At 42.4% G+C, this 20211-nt stretch overlaps 1 protein-coding gene across 2 annotated transcripts in view; it reads left to right on the top strand.

The window, feature by feature from the left end:
* Nucleotides 1-3632: 3632 nt before the first annotated feature.
* PIK3CB (phosphatidylinositol-4,5-bisphosphate 3-kinase catalytic subunit beta) overlaps nucleotides 3633-20211 on the top strand; it is a 205873-nt gene continuing 189294 nt past the window's right edge. The window contains exons 1-2 of one of the 2 annotated variants that reach the window (XM_038571022.1): nucleotides 3633-3814; nucleotides 4397-4450. The gene's annotated coding sequence lies outside the window, so the exon portion shown is untranslated. Of the gene's footprint in view, nucleotides 3815-4062; nucleotides 4210-4396; nucleotides 4451-20211 lie in introns of those variants that run through there. The other variant, XM_038571021.1, reaches the window with a different exon arrangement.

Genomic DNA, 20211 nt, shown 5'->3' with positions numbered 1-20211 from the left:
TAATCAAAATCTTAAAAAAAAAAATCTGATTTCACCTGTTCAGATATATATATATATATCACATTTATGCAGAATAGATTGTTTATAGTTTCTAGGTGTTATATCAATAAGCACTGTGTGACATATTATACAATAGGAAAAACTTTAAAATGCAACCATTGGGAATCATTTAGGTACAAAGTACAGTTGACTCGAACACAGGGGTTGGGGCGCTGTAGCCCCCACTGCTCTGCGCATAACATTGGTTATCTGAAGAGAGCTTCATAGCCGAGAGACTTACTGCCTGTTCCGTTGTACATTTTGGATATCAAATCATGTGAATATATTACTTATACAATGACAAGAAAGCACTCAAATTCTAAAAAGAAAAATAAAAGAATTTCTGTAATCTTAGGAAATACTCAGAATTACTTGCAAAGAAAGAAAATGGGAAAAAAAAACACCAAAAGATTATGTATTGAAAGTATAACACAGAAATCAGTGATGGGAAAGTGCAGGACATGGAGAACATTTGCCTCTTCTAAAATTGGACAGATAAAACCTCTTTATGGGGGATCCCTGGCTGGCTCAGCGGTTTAGCGTCTGCCTTTGGCCCAGGGCGTGATCCTGGAGTCCCGGGATCGAGTCCCACGTCGGGCTCCCGGCATGGAGCCTGCTTCTGCCTCCTCCTGTGTCTCTGCCTCTCTCTCTATGTCTATCATAAATAAACAAATCTTAAAAAAAAAAAAAAAGAATTAAATAAAAACCTCTTTATGTTCACAACTTTATTGTTTTTTGTTTATTTATCTTTTTTAGTAATCTCTATACCCAATGTAGGGCTTGAACTCATGACCCCAAGATGAAGTCTCATGTTCTTTTTTTTTCTTTTTTTAAAGATTCTATTTATTTATTTGAGAGAGAGAGAGAGAGAGAGAGCATGAGCAGAGAGAAGCAGATTCCCTGTTGAGCAGAGAGCTCATGCAGGACTCCATCTTAGGACTCTGAGATCATGACCTGAACCGAAGGCAGATGCTTAACTGATTCAGTTACTCAAGGACCCCTTGTTTTTTCCTTTATTTATTTATTTTATTTTATTTTATTTTTTTTTTTTTTTTTTTTTTTATTTATTTATGATAGGCACACAGTGAGAGAGAGAGAGGCAGAGACACAGGCAGAGGGAGAAGCAGGCTCCATGCACCGGGAACCCGATGTGGGATTCGATCCCGGGTCTCCAGGATCGCGCCCTGGGCCAAAGGCAGGCGCCAAACCGCTGCGCCACCCAGGGATCCCTATTTATTTATTTTAAAAAAAGATTTTATTTATTTATTCATGAGAGACAGAGAGAGAGAGAGGCAGAGACACAGGTAGAGGGAGAAGCAGGCTCCATGGAGGGAGCCCGATGTGGGACTTGATGCCAGGTCTCCAGGATCAGGCCCCGGGCTGAAGGCAGGTGCTGAGCCACCCAGGCTTCCCAATAGAGTTTACTTAAGATTAAAAAAAAAAAAATTCATTTATAAAAACTCTTTTATGGTAGAGATACAATGTGTTTGCCATATGTTTTGTTGTTCTTTTTTTATTTTATTTATTTATTTTTTTGTTCTTTTTGTTCTATTTTTAAACTTGTCATTATGATGTCATGCAATACTTTCAAAATATTTATGTCGACCAATGTTTTTATTTTTTCCTTAATGATTCTGAGCTTCCTGTCTTGCTTAAATTTCCCCCTAACGAAAGTCATATTACTATTCTTTAAAAAATTTCCTCTAAATTTTTGTTTTATATATTGTTTATTATTTAATTCTACTTTTTTATTTTTAAATTTATTTTTTAAAAATTTTAAAAAATATTTTATTTATTTATTCATGAGAGACACAGAGGCGGAGAAAGAGGCAGAGTCACAGGCAGAGGTAGGAGAAGCAGGCTCCAAGGAGCCTGATGTGGTGATCCTGGGCCTCCGGGATCACATCCTGAGCTGAAAGCAGGCACTAAACTGCTGAGCCACCCAGGCATCCCTAATTTTTTTTTTCTTTTTTTAAAGATTTTATTTATTTATTCATGAGAGACATGGAGAGAGAGAGTGACAGGCAGAGACACAGACAGAGGGAGAAGCAGGCTCCATGCAGGGAACCTGATGGGGGACTTGATCCTGGGACTCCAGGATCACACCCTGGCCTGAAGGCAGGCACTAGACCATTGAGCCACCCAGGGATCCCCTAATTTTGCTTTTTTTAAAGTAGGCTCCATGCACAGCGTGGAGCCCAACATGGCTTGAACTCAAGCTGAGAGCAAGTCCAATGCTTAACCAATTGAGCCAGCCAGATGTTCATATTTATTTATTTATAAACATTTTTTTTGTAATTTCTATCCCCCAATGTGGGGCTCAAACTCAGGACCAGGAGATCAAGAGTCCCTTATTCTTCCAACTGAGCCAGCCAGGCAGCCCTGGTTTGTGTATTTTTATATCTTTAATTCTTCTGAAATTTATTTTTGAATATGGTATGGTTCTAGCTTTATTAGAAATAAAGATTCTATTAAACCAAGATAATTTATCAAACTACTGTTTTATCACTGGCCTGTTTGCCACTTTTGCTTTAATATTTGGTTCTACTGCTAGTCTTCATCCTCGATTACTCAGCTATTTGAGCTAGTATAGTAGCAGTAAGTTATAATAATTCTACAATATAGGAGAGCTTTCCAATAAGTTAAGATTTCAGCTTTTCAGTAAGTGAAATTCAAGTATGCCACTAAGAAAGAGGCCCATAAAATGTCCTGGTTGTGGTCAAAAGACAACAGGAGATAAGGTACCCAAAAAGGGTTAGGTGAAGTGTAAGGCACTGCATACAAATTTTAGCCATTATTATCGCACCAGAAAACTAATTTTGGGTTTGGAAGTCTGGACTTTTTTTTTTTTTTTTAAGATTTTATTCATTTATTCATGAGACACAGAGAGAGAAAGAGAGAGAGAGAGAGAGAAGCAGAGGTGAGAAGCAGGCTCCATGCAGGGAGCCTGATGTGGGACTCGATCCCAGGTCCCCAGGATCACGTCCCTGGGCCAAAGGCAGGTGCTAAACCGCTGAGCCACCCGGGCACCCCTGGACTTCTGCTTTTATGGCCATCAACACTGCAGGAATTGCAGGGCCAGCTGTGAAGCAGCCAATCTAGCACTCCATCTCCAGAACTGCAGTGACAGAGGATAAGGGGGAAAAGCGAAGAAGGGCTGCGCCCAGTCCAGGAGTCGGCCCAAAGTTCCAGATTGGAATTGGGGAAGAGCAAAGAGGTCAACAGGAAACGCGAGGAACAGAGGGGCATCTCGCGAGGGGGCTCCGGACGTCGAGGCAGGTGTTTGTTCTCCGCTGACGGCGGCCTGCGGGAGATTGCGGTGCCGCGGTCCTCGGGGAGCCCAGCAGCGTCCCGGCCGCGCCCGCAGCCGAGAGCGCAGGCGACCGCGCGGCCTCCTCGGCGGCCGGGCCCCGCGGGTCCTGCAGGTCTGGCGGCGGGGGCTCCTGGGCCGGGGATTGGTCGGAGCGGCGCGCGGGGCGGGGCCAGGGGTGCTGGGCGGCCGGCCAGGGAGGTGCGCGCGCGCGGGCACGGCGGCGGCGCGCGCGTGCTCCGTCGGTCGGTGCGGCGGCGGCGGCGGCGGCTGTGGAGGAGCGGGCCATGGCTGTGGGTGGCGGGCCGGTGTAGCGCCGCGCGGGGCAGGCGGAGGCGACCGAGAGAGGCGGGGATGGGGGCGCCGCAGGCGGATGGTCGCGGGGGCCTGGGCTGCTGACTGCGTACCCGGAGCCAGAGTCGGAGTCGGCGGCGGCGGCGGCGGCGGCGGAGCAGCTCCGGGCAGGTGAGAGCGGCGGCGCGGGCCCCGGATGCGGCGGCGCGGTGGCGGCGGCGGCTGAGGTGCCCCCGCGCGGGCGGGCGGGCGGGCGGGCGGCGCGCTCTTGCCCGCCACAGCCTGCGGCGCCGGCGAGTTGTGTACCCGCTGCGCGCTTCCTGCCGGCGCGGAGGACAGCCGGCCGCCGGCCTGCGGGGGCGCCTCGCCCGACTGCGGCCATTCCCGGGGCTCTGTGAGGTGAAGGCTCTTCCCGGCCTCTGGGCGGCCGAGACGCGCCCGGGCGCCCGGGGCCGCTGGCGCTTTCCGTGGCGTTCCTGAGGGGGGGCCTCTGTGGAGAGGCGGCGCCCTCGTCTCCTGTCGTTCCTCCGCCTCAGCGGACGCCCTCGGAGCTTCCAGACCCTCAGGTGCCCTTTTTTTTTTTTTTTTTTTTTTTTTTGCGTTGAAGTGCATTTTAGGGGCGGGGATCCTAGGCGGTTGGGGTGCGGGCGTATTTTCAGATCCCAGCGCTTCCACAGACCAGTCCTGGGGCCTTGGGCCCAAGTGCCCTGGTTTGTTAAAGGGATAATAATAATAATAATACGTACTTCACAGGGTTGTTTTGAGGATAGGACAGGACGATGTGCACGACCGATCAGCCGGCGCGCGGTAAGTGCCAGGCTATTAGCTGCAACTCTGCTGCAGCATCTTTTTAGCCATTGCCGATTCCTGACTGCGGGTTTACGTTGGGGGTGGGGTGGGGGGATACATTTATTTCCGAAGTGCGCTGGTGTTGCAATAACCACCAGTGGAGTTGCTTCATATTGGATCCCGTTCTCTTATAGGGGCCAAAATAGAACCCTGTGTTTCCCATCCTAGAATCTTGTAGTCTCTTTCTTGCCAAGGCTGACGTAGGGTACCTGTCTCAGGCGCTCAGTGGAAATTAGAGTAAATAAGACCGAAAGGGTTCGCTTAGGATGGAAGATGGTGGGACATACAAACTGGAAGCGGTTTGCTGTTTAAATAATCCTAAGTGACACTTAACTGTCACTTGTTACATAGTATAAACACACGAGGAATCTGGAAACAGACTCCTTTTTTCTGCGTTGCTACATCCGAAGGGAGTGACAAGTGCTTTTGTAAACATCATTGTGGGCAGCGTTCGTGTCTGGTGAAGTCATCATAATTAAGTTAGATGAGTACTTATTTTGAAGCCCTGAATGAATGTTTGGAAATGTGATTCCTAATAAAACCATCTTCGACGAGTCAGAATTCTCAGCAGTTTATTAATCATGTGGGGATTTTTATGCAACGCTGTAAGATTTTTATGGTAAAAGCAGAACTGTTTAAGTCATGATAATGTAGCATAGGAGAGAGCAGTCAGGGGAAAGATCATAGTTTCAGAAGGCAACTGTGGAAACAAGTAAAAATCTTAAACCTTAAAAACTAAAATTGAAAGTGTGCCTAGATGGCTCAGCCCATTGAGGGTCGCACTGGGTTTCAGCTCAGGTCATGATCTAAGGGTCCTGGGATCAAGGCCCTTAGGCTCTGCGCTCAGGATGGAGTCTGCTTGTCCCTCTCCCTCTGCTCCTCCTCCTGCTCTCTCTCTCTCTTTCTAATAAATAAAATCTTTTTTTTTTAAAAGATTTTAATTTTTTATTCATGAGAGAGACAGAGAGAGGCAGAGACATAGGCAGGGGGAGAAGCAGGCTCCCTGTGGGGGGAGACTGATGCAGGACTTGATCCCAGGACTCTGAAATCAACATCTGAGCCAGAAGGCAGATGCTCAACCTCTGAGCTACCCAGGTGCTCCTAAATAAAATCTTAAAAACAGCAACAACAGTAACAGCCGCCACCACCAAAGATCACTTGGGTGGCTCAGTTGGTTAAGCATCTGCCTTTGGCTCAGGTCATGATCCAAGGATTCTGGGATGGAGCCACAGATGAGATCTGTCTCCTTGCTCAGCTGGAAGGCAGCAGCAAACCCCCCCCCCCCCCCCCCCCCCCCCCCCCCCCCCCCCCGCCCCTTGCCCTCTGCTCATGCTCTAACTCTGGCTTTTTCTCTCAAATAAATAAAATCTTGAAAAAAACAAATTGTATTCACTAAAGCAAAAATGACTAAAAAAACCCCTTTGTTTTACATACCCTGATTCATTCTCTGATGAGTGTCCTCCACCTTCAGGGTGTTTTTTTTAGAATTGTAGAAAATTGAGTTGGCTTTTAACTTACTTGCCATTTTGTACCTCTCACTTACGTTTCCTAGTTTTTTTTTTTTTTTTAGAGACTTACCCGTAATGGCTTTTGATCCAACTTTTTTTTTTTTTTTTTTTTTTTTTTTAAGATTTCATTGATTTATTCAGAGAGGCAGAGATATAGGCAGAGGCAGAAGCAGGGTCCCTGGAGGGGACCCTGGGATCACAACCTGAGCCAAAGGCAGACGCTCAACCACTGAGCCACCTAGGCACCCCGATCCAATTTTTTTTTTTTTAAAGATTTTATTTATTTATTCATGAGAGACACACACAGAGAGAGGCAGAAACACAGGCAGTGGGAGAAGCAGGCTTCATGCAGGGACTCCCATGTGCGACTCGATCCCGGGTCTCCTGGATCAGGCCCTGGGCTGAAGGCGGCCTAAACTCAGCTAAACTGCTGAGCCACCCAGATGTCCCCCAGTTTGTTTTTGTTTTTTTTTTTTTTTTTTTTTTTTTTTTTTTAAAGGTATTATTTATTTATTTATGATAGTCACAGAGAGAGAGAGAGGCAGAGACACAGGCAGAGGGAGAAGCAGGCTCCATGCACCGGGAGCCCGACGTGGGATTCGATCCCGGGTCTCCAGGATCGTGCCCTGGGCCAAAGGCAGGCGCCAAACCGCTGCGCCACCCAGGGATCCCCCCCAGTTTGTTTTTGAATGTGAACAGATACATAGAAAAAAATTAAAATAAGCCTTGTAATCCAAGTTACATTCTTCCTAAATTGTGATTTTTTTCCTGTTGCCTAACTTCAGACTGGTGAACCTGACAGTAGAAGTACTGCTAGCCACTGTGAAAAGGCTAGGGGTCAGAAGTCACATCTTGCTTCCTTCTAGACCTAGACCTGGTTTCCTAGTAGCTGGGGCTTTGGGGATGTCACTCAGTCTTTCTGGCCCCAGTCTTTTTATTTATAGAGTTTGAGTGGGTGTATGTCACAAGGTTTGGGAGGGTGGTAGAGTCACCCTCCCAAACTATGTGACTATAGAGTCACATTATATAAAAGAACCTTCTAGGATGCTACACTTTTGTAGTTTTCCTTCTCTTTACTCTCTTTATCTCTTTTGTTAACTTTTCTTTATCTCCTCTTATTTTTATTTTTTAAAGACAGAGAGTTAGAGAGAATGCACAAGAAGGGGGAGTGGCTGAGGAAGAGGGAGAAGCAGCCTCCCAGCTGAGCAGGGAGCCCAATTTGTGGCTCCATCCCAGGACCCTGAATCATGACCTGAGCTGAAGGCAGTTGCTTAACTGACTCAGCCACCCAGGCACCCCTTCCTTTTCTTCTTCTTCTTCTTCTTCTTTTTTTTTTTTTTTTTTTAAGATTTATTTATTTATTAATGAGAGACACAGAGAGAGGCAGAGACACAGGCAGAGGGAAAAGCAGGCTCATCAACAGGGAGACCAATGCAGGACTCCCCAGACTCCAGGATCACACCCTGAGCCAAAGGCAGATGCTCAACTGCTGAGCTACCCAGGCATCCCCCCTTCATTCTCTTCTGAAGTCAGAACATCCTTTTTTTTTTTTTTTAATTTTTTTTATTTATTTATGATAGTCACAGAGAGAGAGAGAGAGGCAGAGACACAGGCAGAGGGAGAAGCAGGCTCCATGCACCGGGAGCCCGATGTGGGATTCGATCCCGGGTCTCCAGGATCTCGCCCTGGGCCAAAGGCAGGCGCCAAACCGCTGCGCCACCCAGGGATCCCTGAAGTCAGAACATCCTAATGCCTTAGTGTTTCCAAGCCATTACCTCTACTTTTTTTTTTTTCTTTTTTAAGTAAGCTCTATTCCGAATGTGGGGTCTTGAACTCATGACCCTGAGATCAAGAGTTGCATGCTCTACCAACTGAGCCAGCCCATTGACCCCATTCCTTCTACTTTTTTCTTTTGAAAAAAAAATTTTTTTTTAGTGTAGTTGACACAATGTTACATTAGTTTCAGGTGTACTGCATAGTGATTGGACAAGTTTATACATTATTCTGTGCTCACCACAAGTGTAGCTAACATCTGTTGCCATACAGAGCTATTACAATATCATTAACTGTGTTCTTTATGTTCCCTCTGCTTTTTTCTACTTGCACTCTCTCTGGGTGATCGCCTATCTACTGTTAATCCACTTTCAATATGCTGTTGACTCTTGGATTTTTATCTCCAGTCCTGAACTTCAGATTTCTTCTGCTGCCTGTGTGGTATCTTCACTCCATTTGTCTATAAGCATCTTAAAGTGAACATGTTCAGGGTGGAGCTCTTGATTTCTGTTCCTCAACCCATTCCTTCCTCAGCAGTCTCCATTTTATAAGAGAACCCCCTGTTTCCCTTCTCCACACTCCTCAAGTGAAAAATATGGTAGTCATCCTTATTTCAACCCTTTGCCTCACTGCTCCTTCGTCCCAAGTACAATCAATCCTTCAGTAAACTCTGTCAGTTTTATCTGAGAATAGATTTTTTTTTTTTTTTTTTTTTTTGGGGAGAGAGAGCTAGAGAATAGTGTGTGAACCAGAGGGAGAGAGAGAATCCTAAGTAGGCTCCATGCTTAGCAGGAGCCTGATGGGGGCTCAATCTCACGACCCTGAGATCCTGACCTGGGCCGAAATCAAGGCATCAGACCCTTTACGGACTGAGCCACCTAGGTGCCCCCAAAATACATTCAATTATATTTACTTCACTTTGTTTTTATTGCTACCACCCCAGTTCTTTTGGGGCAGTAGCTTCCTAACTGGTCTTCTTGCCTTTGGTCTTGCTTTCTTATATCAAATAGCAGTGTGATCTTTACTCACTTTTCTGCCTCAGTGGCTTCTCATTACACTAAGAAGTAAATCCACATTCTTTACCTGCATTATCTGCTAATTATCTTGCTTATTTTCTTTTTTATTTATGGCCTTTTTCCTTCAGCATACAATGAGGGTGAGGTGCTTATCTGCCTTCCTTTGGAATTATTATTATTCGTATTATTTTTAAAGTAATCTCCATGCCCACTGGGGCTTGAACTCAGGAGCCTGATATCCAGACCTGAGCTGAGATCCAGTATCTCTGTCACTAAACCACTGCGTCACCCAGGTGCTCCCGCCGTGGTATTCTTGGTAACCAGAACAGTGTCTGGAACATTTAACTAATGTTGAATGAACGAATGTGTGAATGAAATAAGTCACAATCTTTTGATTCCAAGGACAGTATGTACTGCACAAACCGCCCTTTTTGGCCCCAGATTTGTGCAAATGAAGTAATCAAAGAGCCTAGAGTTATTCTGGTAGGTGTCCTTATTCCTTCAGTCTTAGTTAGGTGTTACATCTCATGAAAAGGCTAAGCATTTAGACATGAAGGCCTTGATAGCAAATGTGAATTTTACTCATTGTGTCCTGGTTCATTAGTATTTTTGTAAATAAATAACCAGACAAGCCTGGAAAGCTTGTCTGGTTCTTTCTAGACATTGAATTTTGATCTTGAGTGGAGGGGATTGGTTCTAGAATGAGATAGTTTGTTTCTTTCTCTCTCTCTCTCTCTCTCTCTTTCTTTATAGATTTTATTTATTCATGAGAGACACAGAGAGAGGCAGAGACATAGGCAGAAGGAGAAGCAGGGAGACTGATGTGGGACTTGATCCCAGGACTCCAGATCACGCCTTGGCTCAACCACTGAGGCACCCAAGTGCCCCTAGAATGTGGTAGTTTCATATAGTATTACATACCAAATCCTCTAGAGTAGCAATTGGAATTTTTACAGAGAACAGGGTTTTTTTTCAATTACACTATTTAAAAAAAAATCTCTTGTGTGTATGTATGTATGTATGTATCCATCCATCCTCTGAACCATTTAATTTGGAATTATTACATATGGGGGATAAGTCCTTGTCATTTGTTTTTTCTTTTCTTTTTTAAGATTTATTTACTTATTTGAGAGGGAGAGAGCATGAGGGTGCATGCAAACCTGGAGAGGGTGAGGGATCAGGTGAGTCCCAAGCAGATTCCTTACTCTGTGTGGAGCCCAACATGGGACTCAACCCCATGACCTGAGATCATGACTTAAGCCAAAATCAAGAGTTGGGCACTTAACTGACCGAGCCTCCCAGGTGTTTCTCTCTTTTCTTTTTCTTTTTTTTTTCCAAGAATTTATTTTTATTTTTTATTTATTTATTTTTAATTTAATTTTATTTTTATTATTTTATTTATGATAGGCACACAGTGAGAGAGAGAGAGGCAGAGACATAGGCAGAGGGAGAAGCAGGCTCCATGCACCGGGAGCCCGACGTGGGATTCGATCCCGGGTCTCCAGGATGGCGCCCTGGGCCAAAGGCAGGCGCTAAACTGCTGCGCCACCCAGGGATCCCCCAAGAATTTATTTTTAGGTAATCTCTACATCCAATGTGAGGCATAAACCCACAACCCAGAGATCACGATTCACAAGCTCCACCAACTGAGCCAGCCAGGCGCCCCTCATTTGATTTCTATTAATTACTCATTTGAGAACTTTATCATGTTGTAGAAGGAGGGAAATAAACCTAGGACTTTCACTCCCCACCTGAGACCTGAGTCTGTAGCAGTGAAGATACTGTCTGAACATTTAGTAATTGGGGATCCCTGGGTGGCACAGCGGTTTGGCGCCTGCCTTTGGCCCAGGGCGCGATCCTGGAGACCCAGGATTGAATCCCACATCGGGCTCCCGGTGCATGGAGCCTGCTTCTCCCTCTGCCTATGTCTCTGCCTCTCTCTCTCTCTGTGTGTGACTATCATAAATAAATAAAAAAAATTAAAAAAAAAATGAACATTTAGTAATTGAAGAGCAGAAGAAAAGGAAAATAGGGGAGAATGTTATGAATTTTTAGGCTTGTGTGGGACAACTGCCCTTATCACTCCTAACCTCACCTCCCTTCCCAAATTTTGCCACTTGGATTTTTTCCCCTGTGCTCCTTCTCCGTTCCCTGATAGATATGGGTTGTTTTTCTAAGGAGTGCCTATGAGTCTTCAGTAGTCCAATGTCTGCTAGAATGCTTTGTGAGAGGAAACTCCTTTTCTTTTTTCTTTTTTTTTTTTTAAAGATTTTATTTATTTATTCATGATAGTCACAGAGAGAGAGAGAGGCAGAGACACAGGCAGAGGGAGAAGCAGGCTCCATGCACCGGGAGCCCGATGTGGGATTCGATCCCGGGTCTCCAGGATTGCGCCCTGGGCCAAAGGCAGGCGCCAAACCGCTGCGCCACCCAGGGATCCCTCCTTTTCTTGAAGAGACATTTTTCCTTTCTCCTAGTCAAGGAGTCTTTCTGGATTGTCTGGCCATTGGATCCACCTTTCCCTTTGGAGTGGCTCCAAACTGGTGCATTTCTTTATTTCCTTTTTAAGTTGTTCTACCATATATTCCATGATAGCCTTTATGTTATGTTATCATCTCCAGGTTAAATAGTTCTGAGTCACAAGCTTCTAGTTGAGAGAGAGAAAATGAAAGGGATTAGATGTATGGTTGGGTGTGTGTAGTGTGTTTTTTCTAGTTGCTCTGGTAATGCAGATTGTGTATCTAATTTAGACCTTTTTCAAAAGGCTTTTTTTTTTTTTAAGATTTTGTTTATTTATTTGAGAAAGAGTGTGCACGAGAGAGCATGAGTGGGGTGAGGGGCAGAGGGAGAAGCCCAGTCCCCACTGAGTCTGAGGACTCCACAATCATGATCTGCACTGAGGGCAGGCTCTCAGTTGATTGTGCCACCTCGGTGTCCCTTCAATAAACTTATTTTTTTAGATGACTAAAGAGATTTTGGTAAAAAGACATTCCTAAAAGGGGGTGGCATTGAATTTAAAAAATTTTGTATATAGTAAAACTCAAAATTTTAATTTTTTTAAGATTTTTATTTATTCATTCATGAGAGACACAGAGAGAGAGGCAGAGACATAGGCAGAAGGAGAAGCAGGCTCCATGCAGGGAGCCCGATGTGGGACTTGATCCCGGGTCTCCAGGATCATGCCCTGGGCTGCAGGCAGCGCTAAACCGCTGAGCCACCCGGGCTGCCCCAAAAATTTTAAATTAATTTAAAAAATTCCAGTACAGTTAATGTACAATGTTATATTAGTTTTGGGTATACAATATAAAGTATTCAACGATTCTATATTACTCATCATGATAAGTTAGTTTACTCATTATGATAAATTTGTTTACTCTTTAATCCCCATCACCTATTTCACCTATCCCCCACCCCTGCCCCTCTGGTAATCATCAGTTTGATTTCTATAGTTAAAAGTGTGTTTCTTGGTTTGTCAAAACTCTTTCATTTTCAGTCCTGAGTTGTTTTTTGTAAGATTTTATTTATTTATTCATGAGAGACACACAGAGAAAGAGAGAGGCAGAGAGAGAAGCAGGCTCCATGCAGGGAGCCCGATGTGGGACTCGATCCCGGGTTTCCAGGATCACACCCCGGGCTGAAAGCTGGCGCCAAACTGCTGAGCTACCAGGGCTGCCCTTCAGTCCTGAGTTTTAACAGTGCATAAGATTTTTGTAATTATAACCACCACTAACAGTATACAGAACAATTCCAACACCTCAGAGAATTCCCTTGTGTTACCTCTTTGTAGCCCCTGCTTCCCCATTCTTAACATTTGAAGGTATTTGTTTTTTATTTATTTTATTTATTATTTATTTATTTATTTATTTATTTATCTATCTATCTATCTATATTTATTTATTTTTTGTTTTTTAAAGAGAAAAATTTTCATGGCTAGAATATGTTAGAACTGGAATCAGTGGATAACTGAGTATCCTAATTGTTGGTTATCTTCTGGAAATATAAAAGGTAATTCCAGTCTTTAGCATTCAATAAAGTAATAATTATCCTTATAGATGGAGGAATGTTTATAAAGGCTTTAAATTAAAAGATTTATTGTATAACTTCTAGAACCTGTCAAGTGAGGCTAATCTCATAATGTCAGGTTACAATAGGGACCGTCTAACAGAATTTGGGGGCTGATTCTGTGATAAAATCATAATGGGTAATATCATATATCCTCTCATCTCCCTTTAATAAATCTAGACTTCCCATTTACTGCTATTGCAGGGTTAGCTAGAGATTAATTTTGTCAAAGATTATGCTATGAAGTCTCAGTTTTTCTCCCTAGTTTCTCTCTAGCATTGTCACTTTCTGTTAACCTACCTATGTATTCCCAGCATTTAAAGTTGTTTTAGCTATTCAACTTTCCTAGGGATTGAGGGGAAGATATGCTCTCTGTATATACTGAGCTAATGGTAGTTTTCAGTTATCTTATTAGTTCCAGCCTGAAGCAGTTAATAATAAACTCCATCATTTCCTTACAAAATTTACAAATTCTTACTCTGAGTCCTGGCTCCAGGATCTGTTTTTCCTGTATCTCTTCACCAAGAACATATACCTCCTCATTTCCTGCATTTTTTAAGCAGTTCACTTGAGGAATTATCATTTGACCCTTTAGCTGGGTGTATTTACTGCTAAAATAAAGAAAGTTAGTCTGGGCAGTCCCCTGTATTGTGGTATTGCTAGAGCCAGGTGTTGCGACTCACAGTCCTCCAATGCAAACTCGGGAAGAACTGATGGCTTTTCCCTCCCTGACTCTGTAGGTTGTCCTCCCCTGGTGCTTTAGTCACTTGGGAGACCACCAGGCAAATGCTTATTTGCCTTCAAGGGAAATGCGATCCTGATTATCCACGCCTTCTGGAGGAGGATTATGTGGATTAAAAGAAATCCATGAGTAATCCAGAAGCTTTATTTAAACTGCAGTTTAACCACATTCTTCCTGACCATAGTTTTTCCTTGCATTTCTAATAATTACTTTATAATATTTACTGATTTAATATATCTCTCCTATCATTTAGAAGTATTGGCAGTTGTGAAATAGGAAAAGGATGGGGCGGGGGAGGTCAAAGGAGCTAGATAATGAATAGGCTTTGCCCTACATAATTTGATCTTGACTGGGTGGTTTAACCACAGTGCTTACTAGACCTTGAAGACCTGAATTCCATGAATTCCTTACCTGCTGAGCCACTGGAAGAAATTTGAGGTGACTGTCAACAAGAGGTCAAATTCCATTTTGAGATATTCACACTTTACTAGTTTAAATATTGAACTTTCATGATTTAAAAATGAATATTTCAGATCATCAGAATTATAAATTTAATATAATTTGAAGTTTTAAAAATGTTTAATAATTTAACCTATTGACAATATTCATAGGAATTAAACTGAGAAACTGCAGTTTGAATGCTCAATTTTTGTAGACAGACTACCCACTACTGTTTTTTTTTTTTTTTTAAGATTTTATTTATTCTTGAGAGACAGAGAGAGAGAGAGGCAGAGACATGGGCAGAGGGAGAAGCAGGTTCCATGCAGGGAACCCTATGTGGGACTTGATCCCGGGACTCCAGGATCACGCCCTGAGTCAAAGGCAGATGCTCAACCGCTGAGCCACCCAGGCATCCCAACTCACTACTACTTCTGACAAGTTACTTACATGTAGTTACTTTTTTATTAAATAGTTGAATTATGGTCACTTGAAATTGTGTGTGGGGTTTGTTTGTTTGTTTTTTTTTTTTTGGTGCCAAATGTGTTTTTATTAAAGCTCAGGGACAGGAACTGCGGGCAGAAAGAGCTGCCTAAGATTGTATATTCTTGAGTTATTGATTTAGTGTAGGTCTTGTATTAGATACTTTTTTTTTTAAGATTTTATTTATTTATTCATGAGAGACACAGAGAGAGAGGCAGAGACACAGGCAGAGGTAGAAGCAGGCTCCATGCAGAGAGCCCCACACGGGATCACGCCCTGGGCTGAAGGCAGGTAGGCGCTCAACCGCTGAGCCACCCGGGCTGCCCAGATACTATTAAAATTAGTGTTTTCCACTAGCTTTAGAAATCATTACAAATTGACGTTATGTTATCATAACTAAAATTATAATCTGTTAGCTAAAACTTTGCAGGGGTGCCTACGTGGCACAGTTGGTTAAGCATCCTACTCTTGGTAGGCTCTCTCTCAAATAAATAAATCTAAAAAAAATAAATCTTAAAAGAAATAAAACTTACCTCTGCAGTTGTATATTTTATTTTATTTTGTTTATTTTTTGCAGTTGTATATTTAAAAAAGGCTCCATATTTATCACCTAGATAAATCTATATGTATGATATATAGATGGCAAAAAATATATAAATATCATTCCTCCCCTCCTTTTTTTTTTTTTTTTTAAGATTTTATTTATTCCTGAGAGAGAGGCAGACACACAGGCAGAGGGAGAAGCAGGCTCCATGCAGGGAGCCTGATGTGGGATTTGATCCCAGGACTCCAGGATCATGCCTGAGCCACCCAGGCATCCCAGGGCTCGAACTTAATAACCCTGAGATCAAGACCTGAGCTGAGATCAAGAGTCATTTGCTTGGGGTACCTGGGTGGCTCACTTGGTGAGGCATTGGACTCTTGATATTAGCTTAGGTCATGATTGTGGGGTTGTGGAATTGGGCTCCGAGCTCAGTGGGGAGTCTGCTTGAGTTCTTTCCCTCCCTCTTTCTCTTGCTTGGGTGTACTCTCTCTCTCTCTCAAGTAAATAAATAAATCTTAAAAAAAAAATAGAGGGGTGCTTGCGTGGCTCAGTCGATTGAGTGTCTGGCTCTTGATTTCCTCTCAGGTCATGATCTCAGGGTCCTGGGATCAGACCCTGAGGGGACTCTGCATTTAACGGGGCATCTGCTTGAGGATTCTCTCCCTCTCTTGCTCCTTCCCCCACTCAGGTGCTCTCTCTCTTTCAAAATGAATGCATCGTGAAAAAAAAAAAAAAAGATGCTTGGGGTGCCTGGGTGGCTTAATCAGTTAAGCATCTGCCTTTGGCTCAGGTCATGATCCCAGGGTCCTGGAATTGAGCCACATGTCAGGCTCTCTGATCAGTGGGAAGCCTGCCTATCCCTCTCCCTGCACTCTGCCTGCTTGTGCACTCTCTTTCTGTCTAATAAATCTTAAGAGAAATTGTGGCTGTCAATATAGCCTGTTAGAAAAACTGGTCTTTTACTTCTGAAGGAAGGTTGGTCCAAAAACCTGAAAGAACCTTCTATATGAACATGTTCAAGCATGTAGTACTTTTGTACCACATGACATTCAGATAAAATGTTTTGAAAATAGGAAAGAGAAAAAGAAAGACTGCTCTTTTTGCTTACTATATGAATTAGACTATAGTAATAATTAACATTTATTGGATGGTTACTAGTGTGCCAGATTATTCTAAGTGTTGTTTCTAGATTTTATCTCTATAACCAACTTGTAGGGAAGATATGATGACATCCTCACTTAAGAGATAAGGAAACTGAAGCTTTGGGATGTTAACATGCCAAGCAACACATAGTTTGGAAAAAGTCTGGTTTCTAACTCCGGTCTCTGTGACTCTAGAATTTATACATTTTTTTTTTTTAAGATTTTATTTTTACGTAATCTCTGTACTCAATGTAGGGCTTGAATTTATAACCCATCGACCAAGGGTTGAATGCTCCACTCACTGACCCAGCCAGGTGCCCTTGGAAATTTATATTATTAACTGATTGCCTCATTTAGTTCTTTATTTCTTCAGAGAAAGGTTGAAAAAGACCTTTAAAAAATATATATGTAAATATAGTATATATATATGTGTAGACATATATAAATATCTAGTATATGTAATATATATATTTTACACTATATTATGTATATATACTATACTATATATAAAGTATTGTGTTTTTTAGTATCCTAATCACCAGCTTTATCTTCCAGTACATGTGTAGCATTTGGAAACAGGAAGCAATTTTCTGGTCATTTAACCATTGACCTTTTGTTTTAAAAATTGAAGTATTAGTTTCAGGTGTATAACATATTGATTCAGCAATCAGTACATTACTCACTGCTCGCTATGATAAGTGTAGTCACCATCTGTCATCAAACAATGTTATTACAGTATTACTGACTGTATTCCCTATGCTGTATTTTTTATCTTGTTGACTTCCTGATTTTATAAGCTGGAAGTGTGTACCTTTTAATCCCTTTATCTGTTTTACCTTCCCCCCACTCCCCTCCCAACTGTTAACTTTCTTTTTCTCACTACTCTTAAATAAGTTGATATGGATATAGCCTAATTTTATTGATAAGAGTTAATTATTAAACAATAAATTAGTCATTTGATGTAGTAAGCTTTTGTTTTGAATGTATGATAAGCTTTTCCTTTTGCCGTGGCTTTATAATTAGAAAGTCTGTGGTTTTATGCTTTATTATATATATGTAACTGTCAAAAATGCTTAATGTATGACCTACTATAGTTAGATGTCCTAGTAAGCTGGTATAAATCATCTTTACAGAATTTTCAAATAAGAAAATTCAAAAGTATTTTCCCCCCTACTATTCAGGTAATTTGTTTGGGTGATACATTCAAACACGTTGCTAAGCTTGATCTGAAGGTTTTGGAGGATATAAATTTACTCTTGAATAAATGAACCAAGAAATTACAGTTATTAATCCTTTAACTTAAAAAAATGAGTAGAGAAGCATTGCACTTATATTTTTTGACCTCCTTCCCCATATTCACGAGAGAAGAATATGACCGTTAACACTATATCTGCCAAAAAAAAACCACAACAACACTATTATCTGCCATTAATAATACTCAGACATAATAGTAGGAGATGCCTAGGACACAGAAGATTTTCTGCCTACCTCTGCGAGGTTCTGAGTGGACTTAAATTGGGGCAGTTATTTACCCTCTCAGTAGTCTGAACTTTTTATGTTTTTTTTTTTTTTTAACTTTTTATGTTAACAGTAATCTTAGTGACTTGCCAGTGTTGTTTTAGTTACCCACTTCTCTTTTACTTAACATTTCCCAAACTATATATTATTTTACAAAATATAAAGCAAGCACTTAGGCGTGCCTGACTGGTTCAGTTGGTAGAGCATCTGATTCTTGATCTTTTTTTTTTTTTCAAGATTTTATTTATTTTCCATGAAAGACAGAGAGAGAGAGAGAGAGAGAGAGAGAGAGAGAGGCAGAGACAGGCAGAGGGAGAAGCAGGGTCCACATAAGGAGCCCGATGTGGGACTTGATCCTGGGATTCCAGGATCACACCTTGAGCCGAAGGTAGAGGCTCAACTGCTGAGCCACCCAGACATCCCATGATATTACTTTAAAAAAAAAAAAAAAAAAGCAGCAAGCACTTAGAATGAGAAAATCCTGTCTTGTCAGTTCCATAATAATCATTTTGAGGTAAACATGAATTTTGAATTCATCCGTAGGCAATGGTTTCTGTAGACGAGGGTTGAGTATTTATAAAGTTACAAGTATTATTTTTTCATTACTAGAAGCCATTGAAGTATTATCAATTTGGAAAATGAACTATTTAATAGATTAGAGAAGTTTTGTACTTGGTTTTATCTATTTACATGCTAAGGCTGGGATCTGATATCAGTAAAGAAAAATTTTTTTTTTTTTTTTTTTAATGATAGTCACAGAGAGAGAGAGAGGCAGAGTCATAGGCAGAGGGAGAAGCAGGCTCCATGCACCGGGAGCCCGACGTGGGATTCGATCCCGGGACTCCAGGATCACGCCCTGGGGCCAAAGGCAGGCGCCAAACCGCTGCGCCACCCAGGGATCCCAAGAAAAAAAATTTTTTAGAAGCCCATTGCTTTTTGAAGTCTTTATATTTTACTGACTGTGTTAATAGTGTTTGCTTTAATGTGTAATTCTAAAAAAGTAGCAGTTTAGAGAAAATAGCAGTTTGGTGAAGCTACATAGTGAAATACTTAATTTTTTATTTATTTTTTAAAAGCCGTTTTTTTTTTTTTTTTAAGATTTTGTTTACTTATTTATGAGAGACACAGAGGCAGAGACAGAGGGAGAAGCAGGTTCCATGTAGGGAGCCCAGTGCGGAACTCGATCCCGGTACTCCGGAATCACACCTTGAACAGAAGGCAGATGCTCAACCACTGAGCTACCCTGGCGTCCCAGTACTTTACTTTTTTATTTTATTTTATTTTATTTTTTTAAAAGATTTTATTTATTTATTCATGAGAATGCACAGAGAGGAGAGAGAGAGAGGCAGAGACGCAGGCAGAGGGAGAAGCAGGCTCCATGCACCAGGAGCCCGACGTGGGATTTGATCCCGGGTCTCCAGGATCGTGCCCTGGGCCAAAGGCAGGCGCCAAACCGCTGCGCCACCCAGGGATCCCAGTACTTTACTTTTTAAAAAAGATTGATTGGTTAATTTATTTGAGAGATAGAGACCAAGATAGTAAAACTGAGGAGGAGAGGGAGAAGCAGGCTATCCACTCCCCACCAAGCAGGGAGCCTGATGTGGGGATATGGGAATGCAGGGCATGACTTGAGCTGAAGGCAGACACTTAAACTGAGCCACCCAGGTGCCCCAATGGCAAAATTTTTAAAGATTTTTTATTTTTTATTAATGATAGTCACAGAGAGAGAGAGAGAGAGAGAGAGGCAGAGACACAGGCAGAGGGAGAAACAGGCTCCATGCACCGGGAGCCCGACGTGGGATTTGATCCCGGGTCTCCAGGATCGCGCCCTGGGCCAAAGGCAGGCGCCATACTGCTGCGCCACCCAGGGATCCCAAAATTTTTAAAGAAAAGATGAATTTATTAGTGAGTATGGGGAAGGGGCTGAGGGAGAGAATGTCAAGCCAACTCCCCCCTGAGCATGGAGCCTGAGGCAGGCTCCATCCCATGACCCATGAGATCATGACCTGAGCCGAAATCTGGAGTTGGATGCTTAACCAACTGAGGCACCCAAGTACTCCTATAATGGCAAAAACTTTATTTTTTATTTTTTATTTTTTTTAATTTTTATTTATTTATGATAGTCACAGAGAGAGAGAGGCAGAGACATAGGCAGAGGGAGAAGCAGGCTCCATGCACTGGAAGCCTGATGTGGGATTCGATCCTGGGTCTCCAGGATCGCGCCCTGGGCCAAAGGCAGGCACCAAACCGCTGCGCCACCCAGGGATCCCTATGGCAAAAACTTTAAAGTAACTTAAATGTTCTTCAGTGAGGGATTGACTTAAAAAAGTAGTACATTTTTTGTGATTGAATGCTCTATAGCCATAAAACAGATGAGGAAAGTTTTTTCTCTCCACCCAACATGGAACTTCCACTCAGGACCATAAGGTCAAGAGTTCACATGCCCTACTGTCTAAAACAGCAAAGCGCTCTAGAGGAAAGTTTTCTTTTTTT

The sequence above is a fragment of the Canis lupus genome, chromosome 23 (assembly GCF_011100685.1).
Source record: "Canis lupus familiaris isolate Mischka breed German Shepherd chromosome 23, alternate assembly UU_Cfam_GSD_1.0, whole genome shotgun sequence".
In the NCBI taxonomy this organism is placed as follows: Eukaryota; Metazoa; Chordata; class Mammalia; order Carnivora; family Canidae; genus Canis; species Canis lupus.
This window is presented reverse-complemented; position numbering and strand designations above follow the sequence as displayed.